Genomic DNA, 13728 nt, shown 5'->3' on the forward strand with positions numbered 1-13728 from the left:
TTCCCAGTGTAAACATACCTGACAAACAACAGATGCACAGAATATGAATGAGTGCATATAGTGAGTGCCTGCAAATAGACAGGAGGTTATCACTGTGGTTGTGCATTACAGAATAATGGTCTGTATTTTATGCAGAGTATGTGTGCTTATGAAAAACAAACATAGTTGCAGACATCTGCCATCTATTTGATTATGTGAGATGAAAAAGGTCATCCTAAAGATACGGTTGCCTGACGCTTGCTCACCTTTAGCCCTTCACAGTTATAGCACACTGAGGTGTCTGCTCAAGAATTCTGACTCTAAAGAATATCATATCAAGGAATTCACACAAAAAAAACAACTTGCAGGGCACCAATGACAATAAACTAAAAATAATCCTAAAATATTTCAGATGATTCTGAAATTAAAAGAACCAAACAGTTTGAATCCAGTGTGATGGTGAATGTAATGTCGCTTCACATTGGAAAAACTTTACAATCTTGCAATGTCAGAGTGTCCCTTTAAGAGGTGCAGGGCAGTGGGTAGTGTGCAAGTTTGGTGGCAAATATTCTCTGGCCACCTTCACTGATATGTGGCCCTGTCTCTCTGCTAGCAAGAAACCAGTGGACTGTGAAACGAGCTTTTCCAAACTTGCCCAAAGCCCACAAAGACGATTTACTATAGCGTTGAAAGATAGAGCAGACGCAAACCTTTTAAAAAAAAACATTTGCACTGCTACTATATCACCTACACTTCACTTGTTAATGCAGTGAAAAATGACAGTAACTTTTTCCTCTCTATTAAAATGTCTGAAACAGACCAAGAGGGTTGAAAGAGCTGCTTCAAAGATGCTCTTCTCTATCAGTGTTTTTCCCCCAGAGGCTACAACATGGCTGACTTGGTAAATTAGTCAAAACACTTTTAATAAAGAATGAATGCCGTCAATCAACCTCAAAGCAGCTGCACAGGTTTTACACAAGTACACATACTACAAGCATCCATACAAATGTACACCGTTACTTACACACAATTCTCAGCTCCTACGCAAGTACATGCACCAACTCTCACACAGCCGCATACGGGACCATCAATAAACTGTCTCAACATCATGATGCTAGTTTTGATATTCACAGTATACATCCACAACCTTCCCTTACAAAACTACCCCACACATGCCCAGATAAAATGCAAAATCCGAGCCGGAAACAAAGTATAAAGCTCTGCTGAATAAATCCGTCTCTAAGCCAATATGTAGGCCTACTCCACACTGTGTGACTTTGACCCCGATCCATCAAAATGGCTCATTCACAAACATGGCAAAATACACAAATGCAGAATGGAGCCACGCTATTCCCAGAAAAAATAATCTCCTAAAACCATTACTGGGAACAACGTAGGTGCAGTAGCTATGGGGAAGATTATGGCCAAACCCTATCATACACACAGACTTTCAATCCTATTTTGTTCACAACATTTTTTATGCTAAATGTGTATCTGTCTGTGAGTATGTGCGACAAGCTATAAAAGCTCATTACACAGAGTGGAACCAAGTGTGTATGTGTGTGTGTGCATACAGTACATCAGTGGAGTGTCCCAACATTAAGAGCAATGAGCAGCGTACTTGCAATAAATACACTGTTGGGTGTGTCTATTCCAGGTTAAGCAATAACATTTGCAAGGGGCACATTACATATTAAGATCGATAAACACACACAAAATATGCAAACCGAAAGTGTCACAAACAAGGTTGGCAGGACTTGTCAAAACCAACCATGTTTGTGAATAGAGCAGGGCGATATGACCAAAAATATTTATCACGATATACATTTGAAAATTTGCGATAACGATATAACTTATGATATAATTGACACTAGACAAAATACTTTACAACTCCACAACTTTATTAGTGCAAAAAACCCCATCAATGTATTTTCACTTAAACAAGCAGCTGTTTTTTGTATGTGCATTAAAGTTACATAAAAATGTAACAGTGCTGACAGTTTAACCAAAAGGCATTTCCAGTGGAAACTGGTCAACATATCCTCAGCATAACCATGTGTAATATCCACAAAACTTAAAAAGAGGTTATACACACACAATATCGTAATAATATGTTGGAAGCACAGTACGTATCACTCCGCGAGGTGATACGTACTGTCGGAGCCGTAATGCTCCGACAATCCATCAAGCGGTGCGGCTTCGTAGCTTAGCAAAGTCGTACTGAAACATCTGACAGATTTTCAAGCGCCGTGTACATAAAATCGTTTCGAGGTCAGTAAACACAACCAGAATTCATACATAAGGCACACGGGATTATAAGGGGCACTGTCGATTTTCAGAAAAATCAAAGGATTGATTTTAAGTGTGCTGTATTTTACAAACAACACGGTAATAACGACGGCCCGCTAGCATGCTCTACCAAAAATAGTGCTTTGTTGTGTATCTGACAGACGAAAGCTAAACCAGTAATACACCACTGAAGTTGCAGCATTTTAACAAACCAGTTCTGGTTCATCCGTTTCATTTAACGATCCCCTTTCGCTCTTCTCATTCTGCGTCGCCGCCATGTGCGTATGTAAACATAGGCAGTGCGCATGCGCGTTTTACCCATATTCTATCGCGATATTTCATTTTCCTATCGTTGCCCAAAATTACACCGGTATTACCGTGAACGATATGATATAGCCCAGCCTTATTTGTGAATTTAGTAAAAACGTGACAAAAAAAAAAAAAAATCTCAACAACCTTCCACGGCTGAAATCCAACCTGGGACCTTTCATACACATCGTCAAACAATCGGTCACCCAATACATGCTTTAAAGAGTGTTCTTTGAAAGCAAGTACAAAAATGCCCCTCTTTTCATCGGCTAGTTAGCATTCCACACTAATGAAAGCAATATTGCCATTCAGTGACACTGCAAAATATGCATGTCCACAGCTCCTGTTCAATTAAAGAAACAAACAAAGAATCAAGGTGTTTCATGCTGGGAACTTCATTCATATGTTAATTGGACAGCAAAGTATTTCACTAGGGATTTGGGAAAATCAAGTGATTCACATTTCTTCCCACTGACAATCTGAGTGAATCATTCTGTACCTAAAAAGTTAAGCAGGTTATCTGTCATATTATACAAAAAAATTCCATCTAGAGTTCAAATGGCTAATACTAGAATATCGGAATATTTATGCAACTGGTGGTGCTGAAAGACACATCAAAGGATCTCCAAATTTATTAAGATTCATACTCTGGCTAAAATGGATATATGCAGTAAATGTCATGGGTACTCATCCAATAATAGCTAACACGTTTCTCCAAAAGACAAAAATGTCAATATTCTAAAGGTTAAAAAATGGATCTTGGAGGTCAGTAAGAATTATTCTTAGATACTTTCTTCAATATTTTACTTTTCTTCTAAAGTTTGCAATATATAATATATATAAAAGAGGTAACGTATATTCGCAGGCTACGGTCATGGACATGAATGCCACACCACACCACTACCACACTTCAATTTACAACACAACTATTCAAAAAGACTGGGCATTTATTCTCAGTTTATCAAGTTACTGCAAATGGACAACACAAAACTACACACAAAAGGGGACCAGCCAGCCAGGGGATTCAAACTCAGAAGATTCTTGTTGTGAGGTAAGTGCTAATCACCACATCACTGTGCTACCTATAAAAATGAGAAATATTTTATCCCACATTTAAGAAATACCTTAACATGACTATGACTCATTGTGTGGATGCTTTAAGGCATCCACACTATTGTTTTCCTGTTTCTCTTTATTCTTTATACTTTATTATTGTGTGGATGCTTTAAGGCATCCACACTATTGTTTTCCTGTTTCTCTTTATTCTTTATACTTTATTATTATTATTCTAGTTGCCACTTTTTGTACTTTTTTGGCACTTAACTACTTCCACAATTTTCAGCCGATTTTCACCGTTCAAATTTTAAACTATTTTGCTATTTCTGCTAATGTGCGCTATGACTTTTGCTATTTTTTACTTTTATACTTTTTAAAATATTAAGCTTTTTTCCTTTAATTTGTCCCATTGAAATGAATGGAAAACTTCCAAAATTCTGCTAAAACTTGCTTGTTTTTGAAACTTAACTACTTCCTCATACTTTCACCTAGAAAAACCATTCAAACTTTAAAATGTTCACAAATTATTGCGCTATTCATGTATGATTCAGCTTTTTCATATCTGTTACCATTTTCATCTTATCCCTCTTCAAGTTTTGAGTTTCATCTTTGTGATTTTTCACAAAATACATGCGTTGTTATGGTTGCTATGCAGTTGGTTCTAAGTGAGCCACTTTAAGTTTCGCAGTCTTCTCTTCATGTCCGAACAACTTCTTGCTACTTGCTCAATTTTCACTCAACTTCCACAAATTATACATCAAAACGTAGGTATTTTTGCTGGCTTTCAGAAAATGTCACTATCATTGTTGTGGAATTTATAGAATTTTGGCAAATCTCCTCAGACCAACACAAAGTCTCAAAACTCTCCATAGAAAGTCAATGGAGAGTTTGTTCAAAATCACCGCTTGATTTCTGTAATGAGAGGCATATTCGAATCGTCATATCTCCTTAACGGAGCGAAGTTAAGACATGAGGCTTGTCCCGATATATCTTCAGAAACTCCTGACGCTCACAATTCAAGAATTATTTTCTCACCTATTACCGTTCTGAGATGAGTTAGACTTGTTTGAGGGTAGGAAATTCGTCCTTCGCTCAGATATCTTCAGATTTCAAACTCTGGAAATGAGCCACTTTTTTCTCTCGTCATATCTGTTTGATAGATTTCCACAAAGACCTGAAAATTTCCATACCTGTTCACCAAAGCCTGCTGTCTCTTACAGTGAAAGAATGATATCGATACTCCAAATAGATTTAGAGTTACAAAGCGTTGTTTGAGGGGAAGTCAAGGCAGTTTTCCCTTAGCCTCTACTCAGTTATGGTGCATTAGAAGTCAAATATCTTTAATAATTCATATTTTAATGATAAATTGTCAACACTTGAAGATTCCCCCATCTCTTCTGAACAAAACGGTGTAAGAATGACCGTTCTAGCCCCTACGGTTAGGAAATTATGGCCATTTGTTTGGAGGGTAGTCCTCACTATGAGAAATAGACTGCAAAAATCCTCTCTCTGCTGCGTGTGTAAAAACGGCTGCACCTGTTTTGGCGGGAAAAAGTACACAGCCTCTCTGATTGGTGGATTCAAATTCAGCAGCTCCCAGGCTACTTGACTGACATAGAAGCTTGCTTCTTTCTCTTTCTGTGTGTGTGTGTGTGTGTGTGTGTGTGTGTGTGTGTGTGTTTAGTGAGAAATAGAGAACTTTACCCTTATTTGGCAGCATATATTATAGTATTTCTGCTTTTTATAGTATTTCTGCTTTTTATAGGATTTGTGCTTAATATAGTATTTCTGCTTAATATAGTATTTCTGCTAAATTATAGTATTTCTGCTTTTTATAGGATTTCTGCTTAATATAGTATTTCTGCTAAATTGTAGTATTTCTGCTTTTTATAGTATTTGAGCTTAATATAGTATTTCTGGTTGTAATAGGATTTGTGCTTAATATAATATTTGTGACAAATACTGTTCCCTTTAGGCTCTGTGTATGTGTGTGTGTATCAATATTTCTCCCATTTTAAAGTATTACTCCTCCATAATTGTATTTCGGTTAAATCAAAGTACTTTTACTACATCTTAGTACTTCTGCTCAATCATAGTATTTCTGCTTTTTATAGTATTTCTGCTAAATTATACTATTTCTGCTTTTTATAGTATTTCTGCTTAATATAGTATTTCTGCTTAATATAGTATTTCTTATAAATTATAGTATTTCTGCTTTTTATACTATTTCTGCTTAATACAGTATTTCTGCTAAATTATAGTATTTGTGCTTAGTGTAATATTTCTGCTAAATTATAATATTTCTGCTTTTTATAGTATTTCTGCTTTTTATAGTATTTCTGCTTTTTATAGTATTTGTGCTTAATATAGTATTTCTGCTAAATTAAAGTATTTCTGCTTTTTATAGTATTTGTGCTAAAACATAGTCTTTCTACTAAATGTAGTATTTATGCTTAATCATACTATTTCTATATATTACTGCCAGGTCCCCAGGCAGCCAATCCTCTGTGAGGACAGACATTCAAATTTACAAATCAGAGCCTTCACGGTTTCCCAGCCAGCCAATCATATCTGAGGGCTCAGGCATTCAAATTTGCATATTGGGGCCTTCACGGCTTGTAAGCCGGCCAATCATATCTGAGGGCTCAGGCATTCAAATTTGCATATTGGGGCCTGCACGGCTTCCCAGCCAGCAATCATATCTGAGGTCTGCTGTTTCTTCTCTCGTCATATCTCAGCGACGGATGTACAAAGAGCAATGAAAATCGCAGTCAAAGTACACCAAAGTCCGCTGATTCACCCAGTACAAGAATTATGCTTCTAGTCCACCTAGTTTTTGAGTTACACGACGTTTTGTAACTCCAAAAAACGGCGTTTTTCGCCTCTTACCGCAATCTAATTCTGACTGCTCACCACCCTGTTTTCCAGGCGTCCACTCTCTTTGCCAGTGGCGCAGTTGGTAGTGACACGGGTCTGCAACCCAAAGGTCGTTGGTTCGATTCAACCTTGATCAATATGTTTTTTTCCCTACAAATTAATTCACTATCACAGACCAGTAATTCATATTGATCATTTATTACAATTCTACAAACTTTTATCATTTTACCAGCTTTTCTAATATGGACCTCACATTCTTGTTAACACTCCATGGCACAAATACTGTTCCCTGTAGGCTCTGTGTATGTGTGTGTGTATCAATATTTCTCCCATTTTAAAGTATTACTCCTCCATAATTGTATTTCTGTTAAATCAAAGTACTTTTACTACATCTTAGCACTTCTGTTCAATCATATTATTTCTGCTACTTTTCGGTACTTGTGCTAAATACAGTATTTCTGCTTAATATAGTATTTCTGCTAAATTATAGTATTTCTGCTTTTTATAGTATTTCTACTTTTTATAGTATTTTTGCTTAATATAGTATTTCTGCTTAATATAGTATTTCTGCTAAATCATAGTATTTCTGCTTAATATAGTATTTCTGCTAAATTATAGTATTTCTGCTTTTTATAGGATTTGTTCTTAATATAGTATTTGTGCTTAATTATAGTATTTCTGCTTTTTATAGTATTTCTGCTAAATAATAGTATTTCTGCTAAATTATAGTATTTCTGCTAAATTATAATATTTCTGCTTTTTATAGTATTTCTGCTAAATTATAGTATTTCTGCTAAATTATAGTATTTCTGCTAAATTATAGTATTTCTGCTTTTTATAGTATTTCTGCTAAATTATAGTATTTATTTTTTTTATAGTATTTGTGTTAAAACATAGTATTTCTACTAAATGTAGTATTTATGCTTAATCATACTATTTCTATATATTACTGCCAGGTCCCCAGGCAGCCAATCCTCTGTGAGGACTGAGACATTCAAATTTACACATCAGGGCCTTCACGGCTTGTAAGCCAGCCAATCATATCTGAGGGCTCAGGCATTCAAATTTGCATATTGGGGCCTGCACGGCTTCCGAGCCATCCAATCATATCTGAGGTCTGCCGATTCTTCTCTCGTCATATCTCAGCGACGGATGTACAAAGAGCAATGAAAATCGCAGTCAAAGTACACCAAAGTCCGCTGATTCACCCAGTACAAGAATTATGCTTCTAGTCCACCTAGTTTTTGAGTTACAAGACGTTTTGTAACTCCAAAAAGCGGCGTTTTTCGCCTTGCACTGCAATCTAATTCTGACTGCTCATCACCCTGTTTTCCACCCGCCCACTCTCTTTCCCAGTGGCGCAGTTGGTAATGACATGGGTCTGCAAGCCAAAGGTCATGGGTTCAATCCTACCTTGGTCAACATGTTTTTTTTCCCTATAAATTAATACACTATCACAGACCAGTAATTCATATTCATCATTTATTACAATTCTACAAACTTTTATCATTTTACCAGCTTTTCTAATATGGACCTCACATTCTTGTTAACACTCCATGGCACAAATACTGTTCCCTTTAGGCTCTGTGTATGTGTGTGTATCAATATTTCTCCCATTTTAAAGTATTACTCCTCCATAATTGTATTTCTGTTAAATCAAAGTACTTTTACTACATCTTAGTACTTCTGCTCAATCATAGTATTTCTGCTAAGTCATAGTATTTTTGCCAAATCATGTTTTTTTTTGCCAAATCATATAATTTGTGTTATGTTATAGTATTACTACTAAGTGGAGGAATTTCTGTCATGTTACAGTATATGTGGTGATTACAGTATTTCTGCTAAATCATATTATTTCTACTATATTATATTTTTCTTTCTAAATATAGCATTTCTGCTATATAATTGTATTTCTGCTATCTTATAATATTTGTGCTAAACCAGAGTATTTGTGCTGAAACCTAGTATTTCTGCCAAATGATAGTATCTGTGCTAAAACAAAGTATTAATTTAAAATTACAATATTCATAGTTCATCACAGTGTCTCTGGTAAATCACAGTATTTCTGCTATGTTGTACTACTTTTCTAAATCATAGAGTTTCTGTAATGTTTAAGTATTTTTGGCTAAATATATTCTTTCTGTTATCTTATACTATTTCTCCTAAATTCTTGTATATTTGAGAAATTATGTTTCTGGTAAGTTACAATATTTCTGCCAAGTTCTGCTATGCTATTGTATTTCTGCCAAGTATTATGTTTCCTCTAAGATATTGCAGTTCTGCTAAGTTATTACTTTTTAGCAAAGTTCCTTTGCTTCTGCAAAGTTTTTACAATTTCTGCAACTTTTCAGCTTTTTCAGCTACTTTTTGCAGACAGCTTCAGCTTTAAAGCATCCACACTGCATTTTCGCAGGAAATGCAAATTTTTCTAGTTATTATTATTCTAGTTGCCACTTTTTATACGTTTTTTGGCACTTAACTACTTCCACAATTTTCAGCCGATTTTCACCGTTCAAATTTTAAACTATTCTGCTATTTCTGCTAATTAGTGCTATATCTTTTGGTATTTTTCACTATTATACTTTTTAAAATATTAAGCTTTTTTCCTTTAATTTGTCCCATTGAAATGAATGGGAAATTTAAAAAATTCTGCTAAAACTTGCTCTTTTTTGAAACTTAACTACTTCCTCATACTTTTGCACATAGAACAACCATTCAAACTTTAAAATGTTCACAAATTATTGGGCTATTCATGTATGATTCAGCTTTTTCAAATCTTTTACCGTTTTACTTTTATCCCTCTTAAAGTTTTGAGTTGCAAAATTGTGATTTTTCACAAAATACATGGGTTGTTATGGTTGCTATGCAGTTGGTTCTAAGTGAGCCACTTTAAGTTTCGCAGTCTTCTCTTCATGTCCGAACAACTTCTTGCTACTTGCTCAATTTTCACTCAACTTCCACAAATTATACATCAAAACGTAGGTATTTTTGCTGGCTTTCAGAAAATGTCACTATCATTGTTGTGGGATTTATAGAATTTTGGCAAATCTCCTCAGACCAACACAAAGTCTCAAAACTCTCCATAGAAAGTCAATGGAGAGTTTGTTCAAAATCACCGCTTGATTTCTGTAATGAGAGGCATATTCGAATCGTCATATCTCCTTAACGGAGCGAAGTTAAGACATGAGGCTTGTCCCGATATATCTTCAGACACTCCTGACGCTCACAATTCAAGAATTATTTTCTCACCTATTACCATTTGGCCATGAATTACGTTTGTTTGAGGGTAGGAAATTCGTCCTTCGCTCAGATTTCTTCAGCTTTCAAACTCTGGAAATGAACCACTTTTTTCTCTCGTCATATCTTTTTGATGGATTCCTATAGAGACCTGAAAATTTCCATGACTGTTCACTAAAGCCTTCTGTCTCTTACGGTGAAAGAATGATATCGATACTCCAAATAGATTTAGAGTTACAAAGCGTTGTTTGAGGGCAAGTCAAGGCAGTTTTCGCTTAGCCTCTACTCAGTTATGGTGCATTACAAGTCAAATATCTTTAATAATTCATATTTTAATGATAAATTGTCAACACTTGAAGATTCCCCCATCTCTTCTGAACAAAACGGTGTAAGAATGACCGTTCTAGCCCCTACGGTTAGGAAATTATGGCCATTTGTTTGGAGGGTAGTCCTCACTATGAGAAATAGACTGCAAAAATCCTCTCTCTGCTGCCTGTGTAAAAACGGCTGCACCTGTTTTGGCGGGAAAAAGTACACAGCCTCTCTGATTGGTAGATTCAAATTCAGCAGCTCCCAGGCTGCTTGACTGACCTACAAAGTTGCTTCTCTCTCTCTCTCTGTGTGTGTGTGTGTGTGTGTGTGTGTGTGTGTGTGTGTGTGTGTGTGAGACAGAGAGAGAGAGAGGGAGAGAGAGAGAGAAAGCCTATTAATATAGGATTTGTGCTTAATATAATATTTCTGCTTAATTATAGTATTTCTGCTTTTTATAGTATTTCTGCTAAATTATAGTATTTCTGCTTAATATAGTATTTCTGCTTAATTATAGTATTTCTGCTTTTTATAGTATTTCTGCTAAATTATAGTATTTCTGCTAAATTATAGTATTTCTGCTTTTTATAGTATTTCTGCTTTTTATAGTATTTCTGCTAAATTATAGTATTTCTGCTAAATTATAGTATTTCTGCTTTTTATACTATTTCTGCTTTTTATAGGATTTGTGCTTAATATAGGATTTCTGCTAAATCATAGTATTTCTGCTAAATCATAGTATTTCTGCTAAATTATAGTATTTCTGCTTAATATAGGATTTCTGCTAAATCATAGTATTTCTGCTAAATCATAGTATTTCTGCTAAATTATAGTATTTCTGCTTTTTATAGTATTTCTGCTAAATTATAGTATTTCTGCTAAATTATAGTATTTCTGGTTTTTATAGTATTTCTGCTTTATATAGTATTTCTGCTAAATTATAGTATTTCTGCTTAATATACTATTTCTGCTAAATTATAGTATTTCTGCTAAATTATAGTATTTCTGCTTTTTATAGGATTTGTGCTTAATATAGGATTTGTGCTTAATATAGTATTTCTGCTTAATATAGGATTTCTGCTTTTTATAGTATTTGTGCTTAATATAGTATTTCTGCTAAATTATAGTATTTCTGCTTTTTATAGTATTTCTGCTTTTTATAGTATTTCTGCTTAATATAGTATTTCTGCTTAATATAGTATTTCTGCTAAATCACAGTATTTCTGCTTTTTATAGTATTTCTGCTAAATTATAGTATTTCTGCTTAATATAGTATTTCTGCTTAATTATAGTATTTCTGCTTTTTATAGTATTTCTGCTAAATTATAGTATTTCTGCTAAATTATAGTATTTCTGCTTTTTATACTATTTCTGCTTAATATAGTATTTCTGCTTAATATAGTATTTCTGCTAAATTATAGTATTTCTGCTTAATATAGTATTTGTGCTTAATATAGTATTTGTGCTTAATATAGTATTTCTGCTTCTTATAATATTTCTGCTTTTTATAGTATTTCTGCTATTTATAGTATTTCTGCTAAATTATATTATTTCTGCTAAATTATAGTATTTCTGCTTTTTATAGTATTTCTGCTAAATTATCGTATTTCTGCTAAATTATCGTATTTCTGCTTAATCATACTATTTCTATATATCACTGCCAGGTCCCCAGGCAGCCAATCCTCTGTGAGGACTGAGACACTTAGCCCTGAAATTTACATATCAGGGCCTGCACGGCTTCCCAGCCAGCCAATCATATCTGATGTCTGCCGTTTCTTCTCTCGTCATATCTCAGCGACGGTTGTACAAAGAGCAATAAAAATCGCAGTCAAAGTACACCAAAGTCCGCTGATTCACCCAGTACAAGAATTATGCTTCTAGTCCACCTAGTTTTTGAGTTACATGACGTTTTGTAACTCCAAAAAACGGCGTTTTTCGCCTCTCACCGCAATCTAATTCTGACTGCTCATCACCCTGTTTTCCAAGCGCCTGGCTCTCTTTCCCAGTGGCGCAGTTGGTAGTGACATGGGTCTGCAAGCCAAAGGTCGTTGGTTCGATTCCATATTGGTCTACGTGCTTTTTTCCCTACAAATTAATACACTATCACAGACCAGTAATTCATATTCATCATTTATTACAATTCTGCAAACTTTTATCATTTTACCAGCTTTTCTAATATGGACCTCACATTCTTGTTAACACTCCATGGCACAAATACTGTTCCCTTTAGGCTCTGTGTATGTGTGTGTATCAATATATCTCCCATTTTAAAGTATTACGCCTCCATAATTGTATTTCTGTTAAATCAAAGTACTTTTACTACATCTTAGTACTTCTGCTCAATCATAGTATTTCTGCTAAATCATAGTATTTTTGGTTTTTGTGCCAAATCATAACATTTGTGTTATGTTATAGTATTACAACTAAGTGGAGGAATTTCTGTCATGTTACAGTATATGTGCTGATTACAGTATTTCTGCTAAATCATACTATTTCTACTATATTATATTTTTCTTTCTAAATATAGCATTTCTGCTATATAATTGTATTTCTGCTATGTTATAATATTTGTGCTAAACCAGAGTATTTGTGCTGAAACAGTATTTCTGTCAAATTATAGTATTTGTGCTAAAACATAGTATTAATTTAAAATTACAATATTCATAGTTGATCACAGTGTCTCTGGTAAATCACAGTATTTCTGCTATGTTGTACTATTTTTCTAAATCATAGTTTTCTGTAATGTTTAAGTATTTTTGGCTAAATATATTCTTTCTGTTATCTTATACTATTTCTCCTAAATTCTTGTATATTTGAGAAGTTATCATGTTTCTGGTAAGTTACAATATTTCTGCCAAGTTCTGCTATGCTATTGTATTTCTGCCAAGTATTATGTTTCCTCTAAGATATTGCAGTTCTGCTAAGTTATTACTTTTTAGCAAAGTTCCTTTGCTTCTGCAAGTTTTTACAATTTCTGCAACTTTTCAGCTTTTTCAGCTAGTTTTTGCAGACAGCTTCAGCTTTAAAGCATCCACACTGCATTTTCGCAGGAAATGCAAATTTTTCTAGTTGTGTGGATGCTTTAAGGCATCCACACTATTGTTTTCCTGTTTCTCTTTATTCTTTATACTTTATTATTCTAGTTGCCACTTTTTGTACGTTTTTTGGCACTTAACTACTTCCACAATTTTCAGCCGATTTTCACCGTTCAAATTTTAAACTATTCTGCTATTTCTGCTAATGTGCGCTATGACTTTTGCTATTTTTTGCTATTATACTTTTTAAAATATTAAGCTTTTTTCCTTTAATTTGTCCCATTGAAATGAATGGGAAACTTCCGCAAATCTGCTAAAATTTGCTTGTTTTTGAAACTTAACTACTTCCTCATACTTTCACCTATAACAACCATTCAAACTTTAAAATGTTCACAAATTATTGAGCTATTCATGTATGATTCAGCTTTTTCATATCTGTTACCGTTTTCATCTTATCCCTCTTAAGTTTTGAGTTGCAAATTGTGATTTTTCACAAAATACATGGGTTGTTATGGTTGCTATGCAGTTGGTTCTAAGTGAGCCTGCTGTAAGTTTCGGCAAGTCTTCTCTTCATGTCCGAACAACTTCTTGCTACTTGCTCAATTTTCACTCAACCTCCACAAATTATACATCAAAA

General features: G+C 34.4%; 1 protein-coding gene and 1 long non-coding RNA gene across 2 annotated transcripts in view; both read right to left on the bottom strand.

Annotated features, from left to right (window-relative positions):
* itfg1 (integrin alpha FG-GAP repeat containing 1) overlaps positions 1–13728 on the bottom strand; it is a 178287-nt gene that overhangs the window by 150206 nt on the left and 14353 nt on the right. The gene's annotated exons all lie outside the window — the stretch shown is intronic.
* Positions 4362–13549, bottom strand: LOC146526154 (uncharacterized). The gene is made up of 2 exons (XR_014873591.1): positions 8593–13549; positions 4362–8497 (listed from the first exon to the last, which is right to left on the bottom strand). It is a non-coding gene; the product is annotated as an uncharacterized LOC146526154 (long non-coding RNA).

The sequence above is a fragment of the Neolamprologus multifasciatus genome, chromosome 1 (genome assembly GCF_963576455.1).
Source record: "Neolamprologus multifasciatus chromosome 1, fNeoMul1.2, whole genome shotgun sequence".
NCBI classification, from domain to species: Eukaryota; Metazoa; Chordata; class Actinopteri; order Cichliformes; family Cichlidae; genus Neolamprologus; species Neolamprologus multifasciatus.